The 27,610-nt window shown below is 48.3% G+C and overlaps 1 protein-coding gene across 19 annotated transcripts in view; it reads right to left on the bottom strand.

Annotated features, from left to right (window-relative positions):
- PCBP3 (poly(rC) binding protein 3) overlaps positions 1-23,689 on the bottom strand; it is a 251,944-nt gene extending 228,255 nt beyond the window's left edge. For 5 of the 19 annotated variants that reach the window (XM_049104553.1, XM_049104552.1, XM_035709260.2 and 2 more), the window contains exon 1: positions 18,868-19,029. The gene's annotated coding sequence lies outside the window, so the exon portion shown is untranslated. Of the gene's footprint in view, positions 1-18,867; positions 19,040-23,037 lie in introns of those variants that run through there. The other 14 variants (XM_049104557.1, XM_049104558.1, XM_049104556.1 and 11 more) reach the window with 9 other exon arrangements.
- Positions 23,690-27,610: the final 3,921 nt, after the last annotated feature.

The following is a 27,610-nucleotide window of genomic DNA, read 5'->3' as shown; positions in this document are numbered from 1 at the left end:
CACAGAAGAAAAAAAAAAAAAACTCCCAAAAATAAACAGATCCAAAAGACTTGAGAAGTTAGAATTACCTAATATAGACTATCAAAAGAACTACACCTGCAATAACACAAAAACAACAACCCCTTTAAAAATGGGCAAAAGATCTAAATAGACATTTCTCTAAAGAAGATATACCAATGGACGATAAGTACATACAGAGATGGTCGACATTACTAATCATAGGAGAAATGCTAATCCAAATGGTAATGAAATATCACTTCATTCCATTAGGATGGTTAGTTTGAAACAATTAGAAATTAGCAAGTGCTAATGAGTATGTACTATTGGTAGGAAAGTAAAATGGTGCTGCTACTGTAGCCAACATCATGGTGGTTCCTCAAAAAATTGAACACAGAATTACCATTTCATGCAGCAATGCCACTTCTAGGTATATCCCAAAAGGTTTAAAAACAGGGTCTTGAAGAGATATTTGTATACTCATATTTATAGAAGCATTATTTAAAATGGCTAAAACATGGAAGCAACCCAAATGTCCACTGACAGATGAATAAGAAAACTGTGGTATACACACATAAACGAAATATTTTTCAGCCTTAAAGAAGGAAGAAACTCTAACACATGCTATGACATATATGAACTTTGATGACATTATACTAAGTGAAATAAGCCAGTCACAAAAAAAATAGACAAATATTATATGATTTCATTTATATGAGATACTCAGTCAAAACCATAGGGAAAGAAAGTAGAATGGTGGGTGCCAAGGGCTGGGGGAAGAAGAGAATGGGGAGTTAGTGTTTAATGGATACAGAATTTCAGTTTTACAAGAAGAAAAGAGCTACAGAGATAAATGGTGGTGATGGCTGTACAACATTATGAATATATATAATACCACTACCACTAAACTATATACTTAAAAATGGTTAAAATGGTAAATTTTGTTATGTGTATTTTACCACAATTTAAAAAATGGGGAAAAAAACAAATAAGCAAAAATACTACACTTACTATGGCCAAAAATATAAATGAGAAATAAGCAGCTATAAAAAAAAATAACATAGTTTAAATCTGTTTTAAAAGAAATCTAGAACTATAAAGTTAAAAAAAAAAATCCTGGGGGTCCCTGGGTGGCGCAGCGGTTTGGTGCCTGCCTTCAGCCCAGGGCCCAATCCTGGAGACCCGGGATCGAATCCCACGTCGGGCTCCCGGTGCATGGAGCCTGCTTCTCCCTCTGCCTGTGTCTCTGCCTCTCTCTCTGTGTGTGACTATCATAAATCAATAAAAATTAAAAAAAAAAAAAGCTTTAAAAAAAAAGTCCCGAATGGGTTTTTAAGCAGATTAGGTGAGGTGCTACTGAAGACAGAACTGATGAACTGGAAATTAGGTCAGAAGAAAGTACTCAACTAAAGCATGGAGAGATCAAAATCTGTGAAACACAAGAGAAAAGGCATGAGAATTTATCATGAGAAATCTAATTAGACTCCTTTAAAAAAAAAAAAAGATTCTATTTATTCATTAGAAACAGAGAGAAAGAGAGAGAAAGGAAGAGAGAGAGGCAGAGACACAGGCAGAGGGAGAAGCAGGCTCCCTGCAGGGAGCCCGACGTGGGACTCGATCCCGGGACTCCAGCATCACACCCCAGGCCGAAGGTGGCGCTAAACTACGGAGCCACCCTGGCTGCCCAGCAGGAAAGAAAAGATGAGGCAGAAACAACTATCTGAAGATAATGATGGTGAATTTTCTAGACTTATGAAAGATCTCATACCACAGATACAAGAAGCCAACATACTATATAGGTAGAGATATGTGGGAACTCAGTGAAACTACAGAAACCTAAGGGCAGTAAGAAAATCCTATAAAAGCAATAGGAAATGCACAAATTACCTGTAGAGGCACAGCAGTTACAATGACTACTGACATCTGAACAGAAAAAACAAAAGCCAGACACCGTGGAAAGGTAACTCCAACATACTGAAAGAAAATAATGCCAACATGAAATTCAATATACAGGCGAAGAGTCTTTTAAGAATAAAGGTGAGAGAGTGATGTCAGTGAAAATAGCAAAGTAAGGACCTCCAAAAATCCCCTCTTCGAGAAGAAATGTGTGGGAAATATCAGAAAGGGAGACAGAACATAAAGACTCCTAACTCTGGGAAACGAACTACAGGTGATGGAAGGGGAGGAGGGCGGGGGTGACTGGGTGACGGGCACTGAGGGGGCCACTTGACGGGATGAGCACTGAGCGTTATTCTGTATGTTGGCAAATTGAACACCAATAAAAAATAAATTTATTATTAAAAACAAAAAACAAAAATCCCCTCTTCCATAAAAGCAGTAAAAAAAATAGTAAAAATTATCAGACTCAACTTTGTCAGAAATGTAAGAATTTAATCAAAGGCTTACAGCAGACTGGGGAGGATCTGTTAGAGGAAAATGTTTGAATCTCCATAAGAACAGCACATCTGTAGTGTTTTACTTTCCCTATTCTCACTGCCCCCACCCATGTCCCCACAGTTCTACAGCTGTCTTAAAAACTAATAGTTTGTAATAATAGTGGAAAAACAGCAGGCTGGCAGTCACAGAAAGGGACAGAACAGGATTACAACTCCCTCAAAGCCTTATTCCCAGACAACTGTTATTATTTGACATGGCTAATAAGTTCCACTTGCAAGGATGTCTTTATTTGACCTGAATCAGAGTAAGATCAGTGTGAAAGGCATCTTCTCAAAGGTGTTTGTTAAAACAATTAGAGTCAATTGTTTCATTCTGTAACTACCTGAGACAGGAGACAACAGGTGGGACAAGTAACACATTAACCCAAACCTTAATGGGAAAAGCTGGGAAATAAGACATCTGTAGGGGACTAGAAGAACTCTCAACATATTCTGTAAATGTAGATGTAAAACATGTGTATGTAGAGCTGTGCACATACTCAAGGTTGTGTGAACGCTCAGGAAAAGACCCGAGACAGCTGTCAGCACTCACACTGGGCTGACTTTGAGGCTCTGTACAAGCAGGAAGTAAGGACTCAGGCAGGGCTGTAAATGCCTGATTAAATGTTGAAGCATACCCCAACACACACCCACAGCTCCTCGGGAAAGTCTCACAGATTTTCTGATTCCTGGCATTTAAGTAAATCTCTGCCCAATCATGAGCTGATCACAAATGAGTGAATACAGACTTCGCAGTCTTCGTTCAAGAGAGTCACTAAACAAAACAACAGAAACTACTACAGCAAGCAGAAGCACCGAAAAATCTCAGAGGAGAGAGGAGAGTCAAATTTCCAGAGCTGCTACATGTATGATTTAAAATATTTTGTTTCTGGGGATCCCTGGGTGGTTCAGCGGTTTGGCGCCTGCCTTTGGCCCAGGGCGCGATCCTGGAGTCCCGGGATCGAATCCCACGTCGGGCTCCCGGTGCATGGAGCCTGCTTCTCCCTCTGCCTGTGTCTCTGCCTCTTTCTCACTCTCTGTGTCTATCATAAATAAATAAATCTTTTAAAAAATAATAAAAATTAAAAAAAATAAAATATTTTGTTTCTGGTAAGTCATTGTGACAGAGACAGAGAGAGACAGAGAGAAAGAGAGAGGCAATACGGCCCATACACAGGAAAAAAAGAGATCAACAGAAACTGCCCCTGAGGAAACCCTAATGTTGGACTTACACGAGAAAGACTACATATAACCTATTTTAAATATCTTCAAAGAACTAAAGGAAACCACATCTAAAAGATTAAAGGCAAGTATGACAAAGGTGCCTCATCAAGTAGAGACTACTGATAAAGAGAATATAAAAAGGAGCTAAATAAAAATTCTGGAGCTAAAACGTACAGTAACCGAAATGACAAATTCACCGGAAATATTCAGCAGCATATCTGAGCAGTCAAGAACAAACTGGAGAACTTGAAGATAGGTCAACTGAAATCTTCTAGTCTAAGGAACAGAAAGTAAAAAGTAGGAAGAAAAATGAACAGAGCAGGTATTGAGCCCAATCTCTCTCCCCTATTATACAACCCACTATATAAACTGAACAAAATCTTCCTTACGAGAAAAAGAACAGAGCCTCAGAGACCTGTGGGACACCATCAAGCTACCAACATGTGTATAATGAAAGTTTCAGAAGGAGAAAAGAGAAAAGAAGGCATATTTGAAGAGATAATAGCTAAAAACTTCCCAGATTTGGGGGAGGAAAAACCCAACATTATATATCAAAGAAACTCAATGAACTCTAAGGATAAACTCCAAGCATACGTAGACACATCATCATCAAACCGCTGGAACACACAGACAAAGAGGAAATCCTGCAAGCAGTGAGAAGCAATTTATCATTTGAAAGAGATACTCAGTAAAAGCAATGGCTGATTTCTCATCTCAAGAAACCGTGGCTACTAGAAGGTCGTGGGATGACATATTCAAAATTATAAAAGACAAAGACAAAAAAAAAAAAAAAGACAAAGACTGCCAAACAAGAATTCTACAGGTAGCAGAATTACCCTTCAAAAGTAAAGGAGAAATTAAGACATCTTTAGATAACAAAAACTGACAAAATAAGTTTCTAGAAAACCTGCCCTCCAGGCTAACATGACAGGATGCCAGACAGTACCTCAAATCCAGGTGAAGAAATAAAGAGCACCAGTAAAAGTGTTTACAGAAGTAAACAGAAAAGACAGCATAAATGTAATGTTTGTTAAGTCTTTCTCCTGACACAAAACAAATAAACATGGATTATAGAGAAATATTATGAACAATTATTTGCTATCAAATTAGATAACCTCGGTGAAATGGACAAATTCCTAGAAAGACACAGACTATCAAAACTGATTCGAAAAGAAAGAAAATCTGAATAGACCTAAACAAGCAAAGCCATTGAGTTAGCAACTGGAAACTTCCCGTAAGGAAAAACGCAGGACCAGATGGCTTCACGAGTGAGTTCTACCAAACATTTAAGAAGAATTAACCCCAATCTCTCACAGAATCTTCCAAAAAAAATACTAAGAACACTTCTCAATTCATTATATAAAGGCCAATATTACCCTGATATCAAAACCAAAAATATCACAAGAAAAAAAAAAAAAAAAACATAGGCCAGTCAGTATGCCTTAGGAATACAAATGCCTTCTTTGGAAAAACATCTATTTATGTCTTCTGCCCACTTTTCAATTGGATTATTCAATTTTGGGGTGTTGAGTTTTAGAAGTTCTTCACATATTTTGGATACTAACCCTTTATCAGACATATCATTTGCAATATCTTCTCCCAATCGATAGGATGCTTTTTAGTTTCGCTGATTGTTTCCTTCGCTGTGCAGAAGCTTTTTATTTTGCTACAGTCCCAATAGTTTATTTTTGCTTTTGTTTCCCTTGCCTAAGTTGCTATAGCTGATGTAAGAGACTATTACTGCTTGCATGTTTTTCCAGGATTTTTATGGTTTCAGGTCTCACATTTAGATCTTTAACCCACTTTGAATTTATTTTTGTGTTTAGTATAAGAAAGTGGTCCAGTTTCATTCTTTTGCCTGTTGCTGTCCAATTTTCCCAACACTACTTGTTGAAGAGACTTTTTCCCATTGGATATTCTTTCCTGCTTTGTCAAAGGCTAATTGACTATATAATTGTGGGTTCGTTTCTGGGTTTTCTATTCTGTTCCACTGATCTACATACATATGTCTATTTTCATATTCAGTAGCATACTGTTCTGATGACTACAGCTTTGTAGTATAACTTGGAAGTCTGGAATTGTGATGCCTCCAGTTTTGCTTTTCTTTTTCAAAATTGCTTTGGCTATTTAGGGTCTTCTGTGGTTCCGTAGAAATGTTAGGATTGTTTGTTCCAGCTCTGTGAAAAATGCTGCTGGTATTTTCATAGGGATTGCATTAAATGTGTAAGGAAGACCTGCAGATGGCCAACAGACATATGAAAAGATGCTCAACATCACTCATCATGCAAATCAAAACCACAGTAAGATATCACCTTATGGGGGCACCTGGGTGGCTCAGTGGTTGAGCATCTGCCTTTGGCTGAGGTCATGATCCCAGGTCCTAGGACTGAGTCCCACATCGGGCTCCCTGCATGGAGCCTGCTCCTCCCCCTGCCTGTGTCTCTGCCTCTCTCTCTGTGTGTCTCTCATGAATAAATAAATAAAATATTTAAAAACAGAGAGAGAGATATCACCTCACACCTGTCAGAATGGCTAAAATCAACAACACAAGAAACAACAGGTGTTGGCGAGGATGTGGAGAAAGGAGAATCCTATTACACTGTTGTTGAGAATGCAAATGTGCAGCCACTCTGGAAAACAGATGGAGGTTCCTTAAAAAGTTAAAAATAGAACTACCCTACGACCCAGCAACTGCACTACTGGGTATTTATCTAAAGAATAAAGAAAAAATAATTCATAGGGATACATGCACCCTAATGTTTACAGCAGCATTATCGACAACAAACAAATTATGGAAACAGCTCAAGTTGCCCTTGACTGATGATGCATAAAGAAGATGTGGTACAGGGATCCCTGGGTGGCGCAGCGGTTTGGCGCCTGCCTTTGGCCCAGGGCGTGATCCTGGGGACCCGGGATCGAATCCCACATCGGGCTCCCGGTGCATGGAGCCTGCTTCTCCCTCTGCCTGTGTCTCTGTCTCTCTCTCTCTCTCTCTCTCTGTGACTATCATAAATAAATAAAAATTAAAAAAAAATTTAAAAAAAAAAAAAAAAAAAAAAAAAAAAAAAAAGAAGATGTGGTACATATACAATGGAATATTACTTAGCCACAAAAAGGAATGAAACCTTGCCATTTGCAATGACACAGATGGAGCTAAAGAACATAATACTAAGGGAAATAAGTCAGCCAGAGAAAAACAAATACCATATGATTTCACTCATATGGAATTTAAGAAACAAAATGAATGAGCAAAGGGATAAAAAGAGAGGGGAGGGGGCAAACCAAGAAACAGACTCTTAACTGTAAAGAACAAACTGTTAGTGACCAGACAGAGCTGGGGGGTGATTCAAAAAGTTATTATTGGTGCCTGCCTTCAGCCCAGGGCGTGATCCTGGAGTCCCAGGATCGAGTCCCACATCAGGCTCCCTGCATGGAGCCTGCTTCTCCCTCTGCCTGTGTCTCTGCTTCTCCACCGCCCCCTCCCCCCTGTCTCTCTGTGTCTCTCATGAATAAATAAAATCTTTTTTTTTTTTTAAAAAAAGCTTATACATGACTGTTTATAGCACATTAGTCATAATAGCCAAAAAAGTGGAAACGACCCAAATGTCTACCTACTGATCAATGGGGAACTAAAATGTGATATATCCATACAATGTGATACCATTCAGCCATAAAAATGAATGAAGTACTGATACACAATAGAACATGGATGAACCTTGAAAATATTACACTAAGTAAAAGAAGCTAGACATGAAAGGCCACATATTTATATTCCATTCATATGAAATGTCCCTAATAGGCAAATCCTTAGAGACAGAAAGTAGATTAATGGTTGCCAGGGACTGGGACAGGGAGGAATGAGGAGTTACTGTTAATAGGCATGAGATTCTTTTCTAAGGTGATGAAAACGTTCTGGAATTATGTAGTGATGATGGTTCCACAACCTTGTAAATATACCAACACCCAATGAATCAGAAACTTTAAAAGGGTGAATTTTGTGGCATGTAAATTATATCCCCGCCAAAAAAATAAAATAAAATAAGTAGATTTAAAGAATTTTTAAAATTAAAGTGAAATCAAAATACTTTTAGAAAGAAAAAAAGACGGGGAGTGTCTACTGCCAGCTGATCCACAATAAGGAATTTCTAAAGGAGGCTCGCTGTTGAGGCAGAAGGGAAACGACCCCAGAATGAAGGTCAGAAATGTCAGAGAGCAGTGAAAAGCAAAAAATGGATAAAGCTGTGAATAAATCTAAATGAACACTGATGATACATTAAATAACAACACTGTTAATATTTCATTGAGTTTAAAAAGAGCTTATAAAATTAAAATACATGATAATAGGCACATGGAGTTCAAGCGCTCTATGATACTATGATCTCTGCATGGTCCAGAAGGCAGGTATAACTGCATTATCTGGATAAGTTAATAACACATTATCTAATTTACATGGTAACCATGAAAAGAAAGAAAAATAAAATGTAACCCCAACACAGTGAAGAGAGCAGAAAAATAGAATGATTTTTAAAAATCGTAATACTGTTTTAATATAACAGGGAAAAATAAACAGAACACGTGGGACAAGAGAAATAACAAGAGTATTGACTTAAACTCAAGTAGATTACTAATTATATTCAACATTCAACATAAATGAGTTGAATGTTCTAGTTAGACAAAAATTATCAGACTGGACGAAAAACAATATAATTGATTATTACGCAAGATACCTACCTAAAGTTTAAGAATACAGTAAGGCTGAAAATAAAATGATAAAAAAACAAAGATATCATGCAAATATGAGCCTAAAGCAATCCGTTATGGCTACTTTCACATTGGCATATGATACCATAAAGGTAAAGATTCATTACTAGAGATAAAGAGAACCAATGTTAATAATTACAGTCTCAGCTCTTCAGGAAGACATAACAATTTTATATCTGCATGCCCCTAATAGCATGGTCTCAAACTATATAAATAAAAATTGACAGAACTTCAAAGAGAAATAAGACAAATCCATAATCATAATGAAATTGGGTAATTACCTTAGTAATGGATATAACCACCGGACAAAAAAATAGTAAAAATACAGAAGATGTGAGTAATATGTTATAAGCTAGCTGAGTAGAATATATGGAACATTGAACCTAATTCTTTTCAAGCACACCGGAATGTGTGAGAAAACTTAGAGTCCATATTCTGGGCCATAAGGCACATCAGCAAATTTTAAAGAATTAAAACCATTAAGAGCAAGATTTGGGGGCAAAGCAATCGTGCTGGAGAAGAATAAGAAAATGTACATATGTTTGGAAATTTTTAAATATTCTTCTAAATGACCTATAAATTTAAAAAATCATGATGGAAATTAGAAATGTCTATAAGACTCACTGCCCTAGTTCGCTTGGGCTGCTGTACCAAAACACCATAGAGTGAGGGTCTTAAACAATGGACATTTATTTCTCACAGTTCTGGAGGCTGGGAAGTCTGAGATCAGAACGCCAGGATTGGAGGGTTCTGGTCAGGGGCTTCTTCCTGGCTTGGGGATAGCTGCCTTCCTGCTGTATCCTCACACGGCAAGGAGAGAGAGAAAGAGAGCAAGTTCTCTGGTCTCTTCTAATAAGGTACTAATCTCATCAAACTCATGACCTCATCTAAACCTAATTTTCTCCCCAAAGCTCCATCTCCAATACGATCATACTGGGGGTTAGGGCTTCAACATATGAATCTGAGAGGGGCATGATTCAGTGTATAGTATATACTAAACAATAAGAAAAATACCTCAAATCAAATTCTGTAAGATGCAGATGAAGCATTATTTATAAGGAGATGTATAACCGTACATACACATATTTAGTAGGGGGAGGAAAGCTGCAAACTAATAAACCAAGTACTGGGCAGCCCGGGTGGCTCAGTGGTTTAGCGCTGCCTTCGGCCCAGGGCCTGATCCTGGAGACCCAGGATCATGTCCCACGTCGGGCTCCCTGCATGGGGCCTGCTTCTCCCTCTGCCTGTGTCTCTGCCTCTCTCTCTCTCTGTCTCTCATGAATAAATAAATAAAAATCTTTAAAAAAAATTAAAAACTAAGTATTCATATCAAATTAGAGAGAAAACAGCTACAGAAAAGGAAAATTATGGGCCAATTTCACTCAAAGACATGGGTGCAAAAATCCCAAGCAAAACATTAGTCACCAAAAAAAAAAAAAAAAAAAAAAAAACAAAACAAAACAAAAAACAAAACAAAAAAAAAAAAACATTAGTCACCGAAATCTAATCAATGTACTCTAAGAATAAGCTAGTATGAACAAGTTATGTTTATACACTGGTCACCTATGGGTGACAGAATGAAGTATTTTTATTTTGCTTTTGATACTAATCTTTATTTTAGAAATTTTCTAAATAAACACTCATTTTCTGAATCAGGAAAAATATTTTTAAATTAATAATTTTCTGCTGATCTCTTATACTTATGAAGTCAACTAGTTCATAAATAGCAAGAAGAAAAGAGCAAGAGGTAGCTCAAAAAAGCCATTTCATCTGACTAATCACAAGGCTACAAGACCTTATGTGTCTCAGTGTCTCTATTTGGTTGAGAACAAAGAAAGGGAGGATCGAGTAGAAATGGATTTACAAAGATAGGGATGTGATAAGAGCAATTCGTAGGCTTTTTGCCCAGGCACTAAGGGACCGATCTCATACACAAATGTGTCTATAAATAGAATCCATACTGCACTTTAATGAATAATTTAAAAGCACTTTGCAAACAGGTTAAGAAAACAGGAACCTAAATGCTCAAAAATCAATAGTTCTGTCCTATCCCAACCTGGTGAGTTACACAAACAGATGTTTGAGCTTTATATCATTTTTTAGAAACACTGGAAGCTGGGGCAGGGGTGGGGGGTGGCAACTGGGTGGCTCAGTCAGTTAAATGCCTGACTCCTGCTTTTGGCTCGGGTAATGATCTTAGGGTTATGAGATCGAGCCCCAGATTAGGCTCCATGCTAAGCACTAAGTCTGCTTGAGATTCTCTCTCTCTCCCTCTTTCCCTCCCCTGGCTTGCACTTCTCTCTCTCTAAAATAGAGTAAATAAATAAAATCGTAAAAAAAAAGAAAAAAGAAAAAAGCAACATTGGAAGCTGGATGGTTAAGTATCAAAAGGTTTCAAAACATCTACAAATTCTTTTTTTTAAAAGATCTTATTTATTTATTCATAAGAGACAGAGAGAGAGGCAGAGACACAGGCAGAGGGAGAAGGAGGCTCCATGCAGGGAGCCCAACGTGGGACTCGATCCGGGGTCCCCAGGACCACGTCCTGGGCTGAAGGCGATGCCAAACTGCCAAGCCACCTGGGCTGCCGAACATCTACAAATTCTGACCTAATAATTCTGCCTTTAGAAACTTATCCTTCATATGTAATCAGTGATACACACAAATGATTTTGGTATAGGTTATCGATTATTGATCGAAGCATTATTTATGATGATAAAAATTTCAAGCAGCATAAATGTCCAGCTATAAGCAAAGTGGTTCAATCACTTGGGATACCCACTAGAATAGAATACAGCCATTTAAGCCATTTAAAATCATAGTTTAAAAGAATATGATATGACACAGGAAATTCTAACTATGTGGTACTAAGAAAGAAAACTGTTCATAAAACATTATAGAACGAATCCCAACTTAGGATATGCACATTATACCATATGTAAAGGTAGAAAAACATATTGGTAGAAAAACACACACATTCTTGTGTCATAAGATTATGAATGTTTGTTTTGTTCTTTTGTTCTTTATACGTCCCACTTGCTTCAATTTTTCTACACAAAACATTTGTATCACATTAAAATAGGGAAAAAAGGGATGCCTGAGTGGCTCAGTGGTTGATTGTCTGCCTCTGGCTCAGGATGTGATCCTGCCAGAGTTCTGGGATGGAGCCCCACATCAGTCTCTCTCCAGCAAGCCTGCTTCTCCCTCTGCCTATGTCTCTGCCTCTCTGTGTGTATCTCTCATGAATAAATAAATAAAATCTTTAAAAAAAAAAAAAAAGGAAAAAAGTTTTAAAAAATAATTTAAAAACTGACTACCTTAACTAGATTCAAATACCCTTCATCAAACCAAATCTACTTCTAGTAAAAGTAAGTGGGAGATCAGTAAAGAGCTGATACATTCGTTTTCTATAGCTGCATAACAAACCATCACACACTGAGCGACTTAAAATTTATATTTATTATCTCACTGTTTTTAGGAGTCAAGAGTCTGAGCAGGCTTAACTAGGTTCCCTGCCTAGGGTCTCATAAAGCTGCAATCATGGTGTTGGCCAGGCTGTTCTCATTAGAAGACTTAACTGGGGAAGAATTCACTTCCCAGGTCACTTTGGTTATTTTATGGTAGAGGCTGTTTCCTTGCTGTAGGACTGAGGGCCCCTGCTCCTTAGTGGTTGTCCCTGAAGGCCCCGCTCAGCTTCTAGAGGTTACCTGAAGTTCCTGCCATGTGGGCTTCCCCAACATTGCAGCCTACTCAAGCCGGCAAAGAAAGTCTCTAAATGACTTTCCAGCAAAATGAAATTTTATATAATGTAACATAATCAGGGAAGGGACATCCCATTACTTTTACCATGTTGTGCTAGTCAGAATAAAGTCCTATCACAGGGATCCCTGGGTGGCGCAGCGGTTTGGCGCCTGCCTTTGGCCCAGGGCGTGATCCTGGAGACCCGGGGTCAAATCCCAGGTCGGGCTCCCGGTGCATGGAGCCTGCTTCTCCCTCTGCCTGTGTCTCTGCCTCTCTTTCTCTCTCTGTGACTATCATAAATAAATAAAAATTAAAAAAAAAAAACTAGTTACTTAAAAAAAAAAAAAGTCCTATCACAACAGGAAAGTATTATACAAAAGCATGAATCGTGAAGATCATGGTGGGACCATCTTCATACAGTTTGTGCACCGTATCTCGCCTCCCAGGCCAGAGCCCTGGCAAAGGAGGGAAACAAGTGCTTGGGTCTGAACCCTCTTCTGATCAACTGACTACCCATGAACAAAACCGAACCCTGGTCTCTACACAGCTGGGCCAGAATGGCGACGTAAGAAATGAAGGGAGAGTTCACCATTGGTCCAAGTTAACATGGAGAATTTGAGCAGGGTGCTGGGAACTATGCCAGCCTTGAAGGATAGTTAAGACTTAGATCACTGCAAAGGAATAAGAAAGGGAGGCTTTTCCTCTACAATAAAGAGACGTTGAGAGGTAGGAATTCCCAAGGTGGGTTCTGAAGAGAGTACATAGGATGGTGTGTTCACAACAGATATAAACCAACATGTTAGTTTTACATTCTAGTCGGTCCCCTGATGACCAACACACCTGCAGACCTTGCACACTTGTAAACCTTCAAGCAAGACCTAGAGAGGAACACGGTTGGAATTTTGGCTGTGTAGTACTGACATCAATTAACTCCCATAGTTTGGTACGTGTTACTAATATTTTCCAGTATCCAGTTATCCTGAACTTCTGGGTCATGGAAGACTCCACCCCCCTGCTCCATTTGAAGCTAAGTACGGCCAGAAGGACTGCTCCTGGCCAACGAAATGTGAGAAGAATGGATCCGTAACCCTTCTAAAGCGATAACCGCTGGTGCAAGTCTCCATGTTCTAAGAGGGTCCAGCCCCAGGATATTTAAGAATCAATTTTGCCAAACTTGAAAGGAACAAAAATCTCTCCCTTTCAGAAACTACTATGGGGAAGATGAAGCATCTCCATGATACCAAATCTCAATAAGGGCAATACAAGAAAAGATTATCATTGGTCAATACTTCTCATGAAAATATATGCCAAAACCCTAAATGAAACAGTGAGATAATAAATATAAATTTTAAGTCGCCATATTGGATCCAATAATGTTTAAAATAATAGGTATGACAAAGTACAGTTTATCCCAAGAAATCGATGGCTTAAAATTAAAAGATTAAAATAGTTCATCTCAGTCATAATTTAAAGAAGAAAAAACATAAAATCATCTAAGTAGGTAAAGAAAATCATTTGTCAACATTCAAAATCTATTAATGGTTTTTAAAAAATCTTATATCAGGGACGCCTGCGTGGCTCAGCGGTTGAGCGTCCACCTTTAGCTCAGGGTGTGATCCTGCCTGCTTCTCCCTCTGCCTGTGTCTCTGCCTCTCTCTGTCTCTCATGAATAAAAAAATAAAAATTTTTAAAAAGGGATCCCTGGGTGGCTCAGTGGTTTGGCGCCTGCCTTCGGCCCACGGCGTAATCCTGGAGACCTGGGATCAAGTCCCACATCGGGCTCCCTGCAGGGAGCCTGCTTCTCCCTCTTTCTGTGTCTCTGCCTCTCTTTCTCTCTCTCTGTACCTTTCATGAATAAATTAATAAAAATCTTTTTAAAAAAATTTTTAAAACCTATATCAAACTATTAGCAGAGGAGACCATCCTTAACCTAATAAAAGGAATCTACCAAAAATAATAACAAACTTCATATTTAAGGCTCTAAAAGTATTGCCTTTCAAGTGTAAAACAATATTAGCACAGCCTTATCAAAATTCCTATGCAACTTTGGTTAGTCTCCAAATGATGGAAATAAGACAAAAAAATAAATAAAAGACTTAAAGGTTAGGAAGGAAGAAATGAAATTATCATTATTTACATGAAAAAAATCAGAAACGGATCCACACATTTGTAAAATGTTGTGTTTTGAAAGCAGCACTGCATATCATTGGGGTAAGTATGGTATTCAATAAATAGTACTGATACAACTGGTTATGCATTTGGAAAAGTTCTAAAATTATATCTCTGCCTCACACCTCACACAAAAATAAGTTCAAAGTAGAATATTAAAAAAGCAAATATTCGATTTTTTAAAGACGAGGATATCCTATGACCTTGGGGTAACAGAATTTCTTAAATAAGACTCAATAACTACAAACCATAAAAAAAAGATTGATAAATTTGTCTTAAAATTAAACATCTGTTCATCAAAACAGCATTTTTAAAAGGATTTAAAAAAAAACAGGGCACAAACAGAATCCAAAATATACACACAGGATCTCTAAAAAGCTATAAAAAGGACAACCCACGTAACAAATGGACAAACAATATATGAATATAATTTACACAAGAGGAAACCCAAGTGGCCACTAAATGGATAAAAAGCCCTCACTCACCCTTACTAATAATCAAGAAAATGCAAATTAAAACAATGAGATATTTCACACTTAGCTGACTAACAACAATTAAAACATCTGAAGATACAAGGGACTAGAGAGGCTGTGAAGAAACAAACCTTTGGAAAATACTTTGACAACAGCTCGGAGGCTAGAACTGGCCATCCTCCGACCCCCCAATCCCACTGAGTGCCCAGCACAGAGGGAAGGTGGGCCAGCTGGAAGCGGCAGGAAGCAAGGGTAGAGACCGAACAAACTGCTAGGAGAAGACTTCAGGTGGGACTTAGGCCAGGTGGGAGTATCAGATGCCAGGCTTGCCGGGAGATGAAACTAAGAATCAGAACCATGCTCACCTGGGGCAACCTGCTAACAGCAGCTAAATCATTTTGTGTTCTCCTGCCTATCTGACCACATTATTTCCTCTTTAAACTATACCAGCTAGGCTTTCAGAAATTATTTTTCAGTTCTGGAGGTCAGACATAAGGTCTCACTGGGTAGGGCTGTGTGTTCCCTTCAAGGAAGGGCTCTGCGTGAGAACCCATTTTCTCACCTTTTCCTGCTTCTGGAGCCCTCCCACACTCCTTGGCTTATAACCCCTTCCATCTACTAAGCCAACAACGGCGGCGGGTACGCTTCCTCATTTCACATCACTCTGACACCAGCTCTTCCGCCTCCCTCTTCCATATTTAAGGACCCTTACTTTGGACTTAACTGGGTAATCCAGAATAATCTCCTTGTTTTAAAATCAGCTTTAAAATTAGCAACTGTCATTCCATCTACTACTTAAATTGTCTTTGCCATGTAACATACCATGTTCATAGGTTCCGGAGATTAGGATGTAGACAGCTCTGGGAGGCCATTACTCTGCCTGCCACACCACCTCCAGTCCACTCTCCCCCACACCTCTGAGTTCCAGCGTTTTCACAATACCCTCCACACCTTCACCATCACACACGCTGTTCGCCAGCTACACCAGCCTTCTGGTGTTTTTGTAATAAATTTTATACCCATCCAACGCCCAAACAATGACCATTCACCCTTCAGGTCTCAGCCCGAGGCCACCTCCTCTCCTCTATGAAGCCGTCCTGATTCCCAGTCTAAATGAATTACCCCACCTCAACACACCAACCCAACTTTCCGTGAACCCTAACTGCAGCACTGAGTAACCCCCTGAAGCCCTAAGTGTACATGTTCCTCCATCAGGCCAAAGTGGGGTCCTTCCATGATAAATACTGTATCTCCTTCCCCTGTGGGCTTTCAGAACACAGCACAGGGCCAGGCAAAGGTGGGCCCTCAGAGGGTGTTTCTGAAGCTTGAAGGGGCAGAAAGAAGCTGCCCTGGGTTTTCCTCAACAAAATAGGCTGCTCTTTCACAGAGTAACCCAAGTTAAGTGTGCAGGTGATGAGGCCAAATAACTAGTTCAGACACTTGGAACAAAAACACCTTAACAATCCACTGCTTAGTTAGACGCACAATTTACTGTTATATAGAAGAATCTCTGTACCTGCTATTTCTTATTGCTAGCCTATGGGGCAATTTTAAAGAAGCAGACAAAATTAACCTCAAGAGAATAAAGAATTTATCTAAAATGATTTACAGGAGAGCAGGTCCAGTGGCACAGCGGTTTAGCACTGCCTGCGGCCCGGGGTTTGATCTTGGGGACCCTGGATCGAGTCCCGCGTTGGGCTCCATGCGTGGAGCCTGCTTCTCCCTCTGCCTGTGCCTCTGCCTCTGTGTGTGTGTGTGTGTGTGTCTCTATGAATAAATAAAATCTTTAAAAAAATTTTTAAAAATGATTTACAGGCGATGTCCTCAGAATTATGGAAGAGAGAGTAGATGCTGCTCTAACACAGCAGGAACTGGCAACTGCCCAACAGCCCCACCACGTCCACCGAGGGCTCCAGTCCCTCTCTGGGAAGGCTGGAAAGCATCACATGAGCGTGAGGGGTGATACAGCTGGCCTTGTTTAGGGAAAAAACAAATTGCCTCTACGTACAAATACATGCGCATATTACGATAACGGGTACATTTTTAAGAGGGTGTTGTTGGGCAGCCCCAGTGGCTCAGCGGTTTAGCGCCGCCTTCAGCCCAGAGCGTGATCCTGAGGTCCCGGGATCCAGTCCCACGTCAGGCTCCCTGCATGGAGCCTGCTTCTCCCTCTGCCTGTGTCTCTGCCTCTCTCTCCACTCTGTGTGTCTCATGAATAAATAAATAAAATCTTAAAAATAATAATAATAATGATAAAATAAAAAAAAATAAGAGGATGTTGTTAAGGAAACCGGATCTCATTTAATTTCACTGATCTGTTACTTGATGTCTATCCTCCAGCAAGAAAATGCCCACACGCTCAGAAAGAGACTAAGTAGGAAAGGGATGTTGAGTCGGCACAATTACCCCTTTGGGGGGGAAAAAAGAGAGAGAGAGACAACAACAACACGGCTTGAGTTTTTAAAGAGGTGCTTCCATTCGGGCTCAAAAGAACTTCCCGGCTCAACTGTCCAACTTTTCTTTAATTGTGTAAATTCTGAAAGTGATTTTATTTTATTATTATTATTATTATATATATATATACATATTTTTTTTTTCTGAAAGTGATTTTAAAACCTCCTCCGAGACACCCTCTCAGGCTGGAAAGGAAGCTGAAGACCCAGAACCAGAGGGCGTGTGTTCAGCACCATGGACAGTGGACGCTCGCCGGCCCGAGGAGTCCCCGGGGTGGGGGGGCCGAGACCCGGGGCCGCCCCCAAGTCTACAGTTCTCATTGTAATGCTCAAGGTGGGGCTGATTTCAACACTTTAGCAGGTACCTGTCTTTGTTATGACCCAAAGGACCAGCTCAGCACAGGGATGTACTATCCCATCCACCGCGATCTGCTTCAGTGCTCACTTTTACCATAAAGCCCTGAGGTTTCTGTGAAAATAGGCATGAATGAAAATAGGAATGACTCTGCCGCGGACACAAGGTAACCAGTCCAGGAACCGGCTGGGCCGCCACGGATGAAACTGTTGAAACTGAAACACAACACCCAGCCCTGAATGGCTACATTGTTTCCAGCACCTTAGAACGCAGGATGCTCCCGGCCTCCCTCCAACAACAGGGAGAAAGACAACTTCCTTTTAGACGCCAGGCGAAACGAATGCATGGGCTGGAATTTTTTTCAGAATTACCTAAAAAGTGTCACAACAAGGTCCTGTATTTCCTCCAACCCTGGGCGTTAACAGAGATCCCTGGGGGGGGGGGGGGGATACCTTGAGGTCCCGTCTCGCCGCTGACCGGCTCTACGTAGGGCAACACCGGCCCCCAAGCCCTGAATTCTGAGCACGATGGAAGGACACCTTCCCTTCTTTGACCACCAAAGCTTTTTAAAAAACCCTATAAATATTGAGCATCAGCTAAACTAGGAAAAAAAAAAAAAAAAACAAACATGAAGCCTAAGTTCTAAAACGCTTGCAGGGAACTTGCGCGGTACAGCGAGGAGCGTGCACGTACGAGTGAGACCGGCCCCACCGCACCGGGGGTCAGCAGGTGCACCTGCCCCCGAGACCCCCCCCAAGTCTGAAATCAGCACAGCTGCCCCCGGCGCCCCTGACCTGAGGGTCAGCAGGTCCCCCCCGGCTCGTGTGCACCATCCCCCGAGGTGCAGACTGCCTCCTGGGCCAAAACGGGCGTCTCCGGGGCGCCCCTGGGACGATGCAAGTGGGGCGCCCGGGGGCGCTGGGGGTCGCCGCCCACCGCTGAACGCGGGGTCCTGCGGGGGGGGCGGGGGTCTCCGGGCTCTGAGTCCCGAGGCGCGAGGTCCCCGCTGCCCGGGGCAGGTCACCTGGGGCGCGGCTCCCCGCACCTGCACCAGCGACACACTCCGGGGCGGGCGGAGCGCACGTGCACCGAGGGGTCGGCCCGCAGCGCCGCGCGGAGCCCGCAGGTGTCCGCCCACCTGACGCCCGAGCCCACCCCCGGCCCCGCCCCCCGCCCCGGCCCCTGACCCCGCGCGACCCCAGGACCCGGGCCAGAGCCCCCCGCCCCCGCCCCGCCCCGCCCCGCCCGCGGCCACTCACCTGTCCGCGGAGGAGGGCGTGCCCGCCGGCTGGCCCGGCCGGAGCCCGGGGTGCGGCCGCGGCCGCGGGGGAAGGCGGGTGACGACGGGGCGACCGAGCGGCGACGGAGCCCGAGGCCACCGAGTCCGAGACGCCGGAGGCGGCGGCAGCTGCTCCTCGCGCTCCAGCCGAGGCGCTGCGCGCGGCGCGGGCCCGCCCCCCCTGCGCCGCCGACCAATCCCGCGCCTCCCGCCGCCGCTGGCCCCGCCCCCCGCCCCAGAGCGGCGCCTCGCGAAAGCGGGCGCGGCGGCCCAATCCAACGCAGGAACCGCGACGGCGGAGGCCAATCAGGGCGCCGGACGCTCTCAGGAAAGAGACCAATTAGCGTCACGGGGCGGGGCGGGGCGGCGAGGCGGGACCAATGACGACGGGGGCGTGGCGGAAGGCAGGGCGGGTCTTGGGCGTGTGAGGCACCGGCCGGGGGCGGGGCCAGGCTCGAGGCGGCTCCCGGGGTGAGGCGGGGCCACAGGCGAAGGGGGCGGGGTCTCGGCGGGGCAGGGCGGGGCAGGGGCGGGGAGAGGGGGTGGGACCACAGGGGGCCGGGCAAGAGGCGGGCTGGCGGCCTGGGCGGGGCCTGGGCGGGGGCGCGGCCTAGGGCGAGCCCCGCGGCTGATGGAGGCGAGGCAGGGCCCGGGGAAGGGCGGGCCCTGGAGCGGCGGTGGCAGGGCCTGGGCGGGGCCTGAGCGGCGGGGGCGGGGCCACAGGGGAGGGCGGGGCCTAGGCCGGGGCCGGCGGCTGATGGAGGCGAGGCAGGGCCCGGGGAAGGGCGGGGCCTGGGCGGGGCCTGGGCGGGGCCTGAGCGGCGGGGGCGGGGCCTGAAGGGCGGGGGCGGGGCCTAGGGCGAGCCCCGCGGCTGATGGAGGCGAGGCAGGGCCCGAGGAAGGGCGGGCCCTGGAGCCGCGGGGGGCGGGGCATGGGCGGGGCCCTGAGCGGCGGGGGCGGGGCCTGCAGGGCGGGGGCGGGGCCTGAAGGGCGGGGGCGGGGCCTAGGCCGGGGCCGGCGGCTGATGGAGGCGAGGCAGGGCCCGGGGAAGGGCGGGGCCTGGAGCGGCGGGGGCGGGGCCTGGGCGGGGCCTGGGAGGCGGGGGCGGGGCCACAGGGGAGGGCGGGTCCCTGGAGGGAGGGGGGTGGGGCGCTGTGCAGGGCGTGTCTCAAGGTTAGGGGTAGGAGCGGGGCGGAGGGTGGGAAGGGCGGGGAGGCGGAAAGAGGAGGGATGGAGGGGACGGAGGGGTGGGGGGTGCAGGGGCGGGTCCCTGAGGGAACGGGGTGGGGCGCTGTGCCGGGGCGTCTCAGGGCCAGGAGTGGGGGGCGGGGAGGACAGGTGGGGGGAACCTTGCTGTGAGCTTGGCCTGTGGCCGGGACGGGTCACTGGAGGGGAGTGTGCCCTGGTTGGTCTCGGGCGTGGGACCGGCCGGTGGACCTGGACCTGGGCCCTCCCGGGCCGGCGCCCGCCCCCTCCTCCCCCGGGGTCTTGGAGGCGCGGCCGAGCCCGGCCTGCGGGGCCTGGTCCCGAGACCCCGCCCCGGGAGAGCCCGCCCAGCGCCCGCCCCGCCCCGCCCCGCCCCGGGCCCCCCTTCCCGCCCCCGCCGCGCAATCCACCTGCACCTGCGAGTCTGTGGGTCCGGACGCCCCGGACGCGGCTGTGCTTCTGCATCACGTTCGCAGGTGCTGGGGTCCACACACCTGCCGGCAGGTGACCCAAGGAGGTGACTGCTAGGCCGTCCTCGCGTGTTTAACTTAACTACCCCTCCTTCCACACCTCTTGGGCTTCTGTTTTGTTGGTATTAGTCACTTTTGTGGAGTGAACCCTGTGTGTCATCTGTGCATTGGGGCCTATTCTTAGGATTATTTCTTCCAGGGCAGCATCGCACAGCACGAGCCAGGTCAGACACCGCAGCCACACCTCCGAGGGCAGCCGGGCCTGCAGGGGTCCCGGGACTCCCTACCCCGCACCCCTCCAGGTGCCCCGGGAGGGAACTAAGCCTCGCTGGGCCTCCTTAGGCCTGGGAGCAGCTGGCTGCCAGGGCAGGGACTGCGGGACCAGCCTGGGGCAAGGCTCTGACTCTTGGCGCCCCGATCGGTACCTTTTGCCCTTAGACCAGCCAGGAGGCATTTTCCAGGCTTCTCCCCTGTGAGCTCTACTCCTTCATGGGCCACTGGCAGCCTACTCGCTCAAAGGTCACCGTGATGACAGTTTTGTAGGAGCCTCACTCCAGCACACAGAGGACCCCTGAGGTGTTCAGAGACAGACGAGGCTGGGTGACACACAGACACAGGACAGAAGTCAGTGCAGGCACGGGGGGTGGGTCAGGAAGAGCTGTCTCATTTGCCTTCACGTGTCCCTTGTGTATTCAAAGACAACCTTTGAAAAACAAAGGGCCCCCATCCTCAGGGTAAGAAGGGACTATGGGTGCATCCACCCCGGAGCTGCTGGGGAAAGCAGGAATACAAACATCTGGGTCGTGAGTCCTTCCAAAGAAGGGGTCACAGAGGCAGGGGCCACCCCAGCAGTGTGGCCAGCAATGGCCACTTCGAGCAGAGAGACATGCTTAACCGTGCGCTCTGGGAGGACGGCTCTGGGGTAGGAAGGAGGCTGCAGAGGAGGAGGACATGGCGGCCCTGGCTGGGTCTCCCAGTCGGTCGGGAGGGGAGCACGGTGCTGGGAAGTGAGCAGGAAGGAACAGTGGACCCGGAGCCCGGGGTTGCAAGGATTTGTCACGTCCTGACTACGTGGCTCTGGCTGCCACCCTCACCTTGACTCTCTGGGCAGAGGATAGAAGGACCATGAGGCTTCCGCTCCTGAGGCCGGGGGGTGGGGGGGCGCCCACGGGCAGAGTACCTTCAGTCCACCCCCTAGATTACAGGCTGCCAGCTTCCCACTTCCCCATCCTCTCCAGGGGCCCTCGTCCCCTCAGCTGCCTTCATTGCCTCCTGAAAGACACAGTTAGTCATTAGGAAATTAATGATAGTGTTTTCGGGACAGCATGTTGGACCCTAACAACTTTCAATTATTTCCAGTTCCTGCCAGCCCTGGGAGGAAAAAAGCAGCTCATCTCATGCCTCCGCCCTTGACACACGAGACAATCCACGTCTGCCGGAGTATTATCATATGTTAGCAGATCTCTGAAAGCCAAACTGCAGACCACAGCAGCTGGGCCGGGGCCTGGAGCAGGCCTGGGCTCCGCCCCCTAAGCAGGACCAGCCTGCCGCGAATTCCCCACACACTGTGCTCCACGCACTTCCCCCTTCATTAGCACCGTGTGTGCTGTTCGCCACCCTCTCAATCGCTGTCACTGCGGTCCTTCCCGTGAGAAGTGCACCCAGGGGCCCGCATTTATAAATAACTCCATGGTGTCTTGTGGGGATGCAGGGAGCAGGGAGAGAAGGAGCCTTGTAATTATCATCTGCTTGGAATGATGTCAGATCAAGCCCTGGGAAGCCTCCTAGTGCCCGGCCTTCCTGATTGTCACACACATCCCCGCCACCAGGGAGTCTGGGGCATGGAGGGTGGGGGCAAGGAGCCTTCTCGGTTCCATATTAGATGGCTAAAAGGGCCGGGAAAATAGCTGCGCAGGAAGCAGTCCCAGTGGCCAACGGTGTCCAAGTCTTCCGGGTGGTGCAGGTTCCCGGGCGTGATCGCAAGTGGCACCCAGCACCCAGCTACAGAGGCCCCCTCCCCTGCTACGGAGAGGGGTCTGGAGCCATCGACCTGGGCCTGGTTGGAGTGCGGGGCGTCTGCCGGCCTCTACGTTGGGCCTGTTCTCCGCAGGGAGAGCTCACATCGGCCTCTCTGCCACCCCTTGAGCTCACGCTAAAGCGCAACGACACAGTTTACCTGGTCACAAGTCGAGAGCCTAGGGGACGAGTGTTGCTGCTAAAGCCCCGTTCACAAAACGCTGAGGCGGGACCACGCCGCCAGCGCCTGGGCACAAAGTGCGGCCCCGGGGGCGGCAGGGCTGGGTCTGCTGAGCTCAGAGGAGATTCCGTGAGGCCAGCGTGATGGAGCGTGAATCGGGAAGCCGGTAGACCAGGCCCACGCCAGCTGCCCTGGTCGGGGAACACGCCCAACGCTGCCCACTAGGCTCCTCCCCCGTGACGCAGGAATCCGAGCTGTGCACCTGGCCTTTCTTACCTGGTTGCTGAAGCCTCTGATGGCTCTTTCATCAGGTGAGGCGATCAAGGGGGCTCCTCTTGTGCCCCCCTGCTGGAGGAGCAGCTCCTAAGCAGTCATTGGCCATGTCCCCGGCCCGCGACTGGGCGGGTGTGGGAGGAGGTGAAGTCGCACCTGCGCAGAGGCAAGCTGTACCAACCAGGCTGCTGAGGTGCCCGCGCCTGGATGATGGTGAAGGCTGGAAACGTGCTCCAGGAGGAGAGCGGAGCATGCACGGAGCATCCAACACAGACGTGCGGGAAGAAGGGGGGAAAGAAGCAGGGACATGAACGGTGCTGCAACCCGCCGGGACCCACAGACCCTCTCTCCTCTGGGGCTGGCAAACTGACCCACCGTCTACAGCGGCCCTGCACCCCAAGGTTCTCCCGGACCCACATGCTGCCCTGCGTCTGCACTCCCGTGGGACTGGGTCACCGTCCAGCCAGGCATGCCCCGACTGCAGCAGACTGCTCTGTGGGTATGAGGGGCTGGGAGACAGCAAAAGCTGTCCTTACGGTGGACACAGAAAGTTATCCCCATGCTGGGAAGTCGGGCTCAAACCACGCGTGGAAGCCATGGCTCTGACCCAAAGGATAAACGTGGGGGTGAGCAGAAGTCCTGCTGGCACCTGCCAGGACCCCAGCTTGCCTGGTGGGCTCCCTGCTTTTAGCCTGTAACAAGCATGGTTGTCGTCCCCGGTCTGGTCGTGGACGGGGGCCTGGGTTTTGTCCAGTGTTGTCGTCATCCCCGGGGGACTGGAGTCAGCGGCCTACGTCCTCTAGGCCCTTCACACGAAAAAGCAAGTGAGTCACAGCTGCCCTTGACTGCATGTCCCGATTCAGACAGCAGGCTCTGGAGCCGATGCGCCAAGGCCATCAGGGAAGAGAAAGCCAGAGCCAGAGAGGGGGACGGAGCCAGAGAAAGAGAGACACAGAGAGAGAGGGATAGAGAGAGATGGGAAGGGAGAGCCAGGGCCAGAGAGGGGGACGGAGCCAGGGCCAGAGCTAGAGAGGGGAAAGAAACAGAGAAGGAAAGACAGAAAGGGAAGGACACACAGAGACGGAGAGAAGACGCAGAGGGGGCGAGAGACAGAGACAGGCTGCTCCCGAGTGTGCTCCGGCCCTCCAGGCCTCCCCCACGGCCAGCAGAGCGCCACGCGCACACCTTTTTATCTGCACGGTCTCTAGTGTTTCCTGTAAGGGAGGGAGGTGTGGCCTTCCTCCTCCTCTCTGAAAGGACGGGGCCTGCACACACCTCACAGCCCCCACCCCAACGTCACCGGGGCCGCCCCTTCTTCAGGGAGACTCCTCACAGTGCCTCCATGGAAGACTCTAGAGTGAGACCTGCTGTCCGAGCCGCCTCCCCACCCCAACACCCGCCGGGCTGGCAGGAAGAGGCCGGAAGGGCGAAGCAGAGCTTCCAAAGCCCTGAGCCTGAGGGAGGAGCCGCAGGCTGCGTGGCGGGACGCAGGGGTGCTGCAGGTGCCTGGCTTTGCCAAGCAGACCGAAGGCTCTACGGGGACCCACACACTGGCTGTTTTTCAATTAGGGTCACGTGAACGTTTTCGGTTGCCATAAATCATCTCTAATTAATAACAGTGGAGATGGATTTCAACACCCAAGAATATTCGTGCAATAGCAAGAGTGTGAAGGGGCAGGTATGGCTCAGCCGTTCCAAGACGATCTCCTTCAGACCCACATTTTCTTAGGGTTTCATCCATGGCGTCCTTCCTTTGGCAACCACGCTGCCTTCCTGCTTTATCCATTTGATCGCTTGCTGGCAAAGACCTCTGATGAGAACTTTAAGGTGAAATTTAAAAATGTCAGTGTTGAGAAACCATTAAAATGCAAATTGTGGGGCTCTCAGAGGGCCGTCTGCAGCCCCTCTCCCAATCACCCCCTCCACTGCCTCAGGTCAGGCCGGCCCCCCACACGGGTTCCCCCAGGCCAGTGGGGAGCGAGGAGCTTGCAGACCCACAAACAAAGGCAAAGCAATGAAGCAAACCGTCAAAAGCTCCCAAGTGCACTGCACCTGCCACTCGCCCCCCAAGATGGGGAGCCAGGGGTCTTACAGGAGACCGTGTGAGCAAAATCGGAGCAGGAGCACGTGGTAGGTGTGCTGCAGCTGCAGGCCCCTCCCTGCCCCAACCCGACACCCAGACCAGCAGTGCTTGGTCACCCAGCTCACTCATACACGGATGGTCCCTCGCCCCCGTCTCTGCCGCTGGTGCCGGCTCAGCCGTCCAGGCTGCAGATGGAGGCGTCTCTGCTTTTACATTCACACGTCCCAGGCCACCGCTGCCCAGGGCCCAGAGCAAGGCCACGGAGGCAGGATTGCCTCCGACCCCAGGGCCGGCCGTGCCACCAGCTCTCCACTCTCCCACCTGCAGAGCAGCAGACCCAACCCTGTCTGCCTTTGTCTGGAAGGCCCCAGAAGGAGCTAGTGCCACTCACCCCGCTGGTGGGAACTTTACGTCAAGGGCTCGTAGGGTGGAGAGACGGTGGTGGCTCCTCCCGGACAGTGGTAGGCTTTCCAGCCACCAAGTGCCAGGCATATGCAAGGTGCCATCGCCATTGTGGTGTCTCTGTCTCTCTCCCCGCTGACGTGGCACGGCCAGGATGCCACACTGAGCTTGAGAGGGGACCACACCCAAATCGCAACACCCGGTGGCAAAGCAGCTCTGCCACACTGCCGCCGCCCTGGCTGCTGGGCAGACTGAACCACGGGGCAGGCGAGCCTCCCAAATGCAAATTACAGGTGCCTGGTTGTACTAGGAGTACGACAAACCCAAGTGCTAGACAAATGGCCACCTTGTCTAATGCTCGCACACCCGCCGGCCCGTGCTGCGAGTTTCTGTACGGGAGGACGTGGAGGCACGGTCCAGACGAAGCCAGGAGAAGCTGGAAGTGTATTTGCAAAGCAGGTCATGTACAGTAGCGCGCTGCTGAACGGGGCTCGGGCCTGATGGCAGCTGAGAGCCAAGCCTAGGGAGGAAGCGCACAGCTCCCCACAGTCCACACAGGCTCGCAAGCGCACACACGCCTCCATGCACAAGCACACGTAACACACCTGCATGTGCAATGTACAAGCAACGCACACATGTACAATCACATATACACATGTATGCATACACGCATGGACAAGCACACATACAAGCACTGTATGCATACGCACATGCACACGTATGCATATATGTGCATATGTATAAGCACATGCACACACTCATACACACATGCACAAGCACTGCGCACACATACACCCACATGCACATGCATGTACAAGCACTGTGCACGTGTATGCATGCATGCACAAACACACATATACCTGCATGCACAAGCACACGTACACCCGCATGTACATGCCTGTACAAGCACCTGTGCACGTGTGTGCATTTGCACACGTGCACACAAGCATGTGGACACGTATGCACACATGCACAAACATGCGCATGTACACACAAGTGTGCATACACACACACACTCTGAAGACGGTGGCCAAAGCTAAAACCTGATGCTGTCCCCCAGCCTCTGTCCTCGCGGGGAAAGGACCAGGGTGGGCAGAAACCCTGAAAGGCTCAGTCTCCCCAGGAGGACACTTTGGGACGGGAGGTCCCCCCTCCACCTCTCCACCCTCTACCCGGTGGAGGAGAATCTCCAAGAGAATCACTCCCGGGGCCAGGCAAGGGGACAAGATGGACACTGACACTTCGGACCCGCCAGCCTCCCCCGGGGTCCTCCCTGAGTGGGACACGGCGACAGACCTCAGGAGATGGGGACAGACTGGTGTTGGCTCCTCAGCTCCAGGTCCCTGAGGCAGGAGGTGAGCAGGAGGGTGCAGACCAGCAGGACGTGTGTGACCAGGCAGAGAGGGTGTCCCGCAGCTCCCCGCGTGTCCTCCTGGCATCCCGAGGCGCGTGGGGACAGGGGCAGGCCAGGCCGACAGGACAAGCCCTGGAGGCAGACCAAGGGCCTCGGACCCCTTCCACTCGGAGGGAAAGTCACTTGTCCTGACAGACGCTGACATATACTTGAGCACGGGTTTCCTCCCCTGCCGGCCTCGTAGAGCCCCGGTCTCCTGACACCTGCGTGGAAGGTCAAGACGGCCGCAGTCTGCGACAGTCCCCGTGTGAACAGGGGAAGCCCGTGCTCCTCCGAGTGACAGGCTGAGCTCTCTGACCTGCACGGCTGGACGGAGGGCTGCTGCGCTGGTTTCTGGGGCCAGGCCTCGGGGGCCTCCAGTGCCGCTCTCGGATTGCTCGCTCTCAGCGAAGCCAGCCAACGTGTGAGCCGTCCAGGCCCGGGCCCACCTCGCCCCGTGCGGGCCCAACCGAAAGATGCGTCTGCAGCCCTTCCAGCCCGGGGAAGGGGGCTTCGGATGGTGCCAGCAACGCCACGTATGAAGGATGGAGCTGACCCTGCCCACCCCCGGAGGGCTGAGAGGCGATTATAAACCATGGTTTGAAGCCGCTACGTGTTTACGTGGTCTGCTGTGCTTGTTAGACAATCAAAACAGGGTTCCACATGACATCGTCTTATACCAAGAGACCTATTTCGCC

The sequence above is a fragment of the Canis lupus genome, chromosome 31 (assembly GCF_003254725.2).
Source record: "Canis lupus dingo isolate Sandy chromosome 31, ASM325472v2, whole genome shotgun sequence".
NCBI classification, from domain to species: domain Eukaryota; kingdom Metazoa; phylum Chordata; class Mammalia; order Carnivora; family Canidae; genus Canis; species Canis lupus.
Note: the sequence above shows the minus strand (reverse complement) of the source record. Positions and strands in the feature narration are given on the sequence as shown.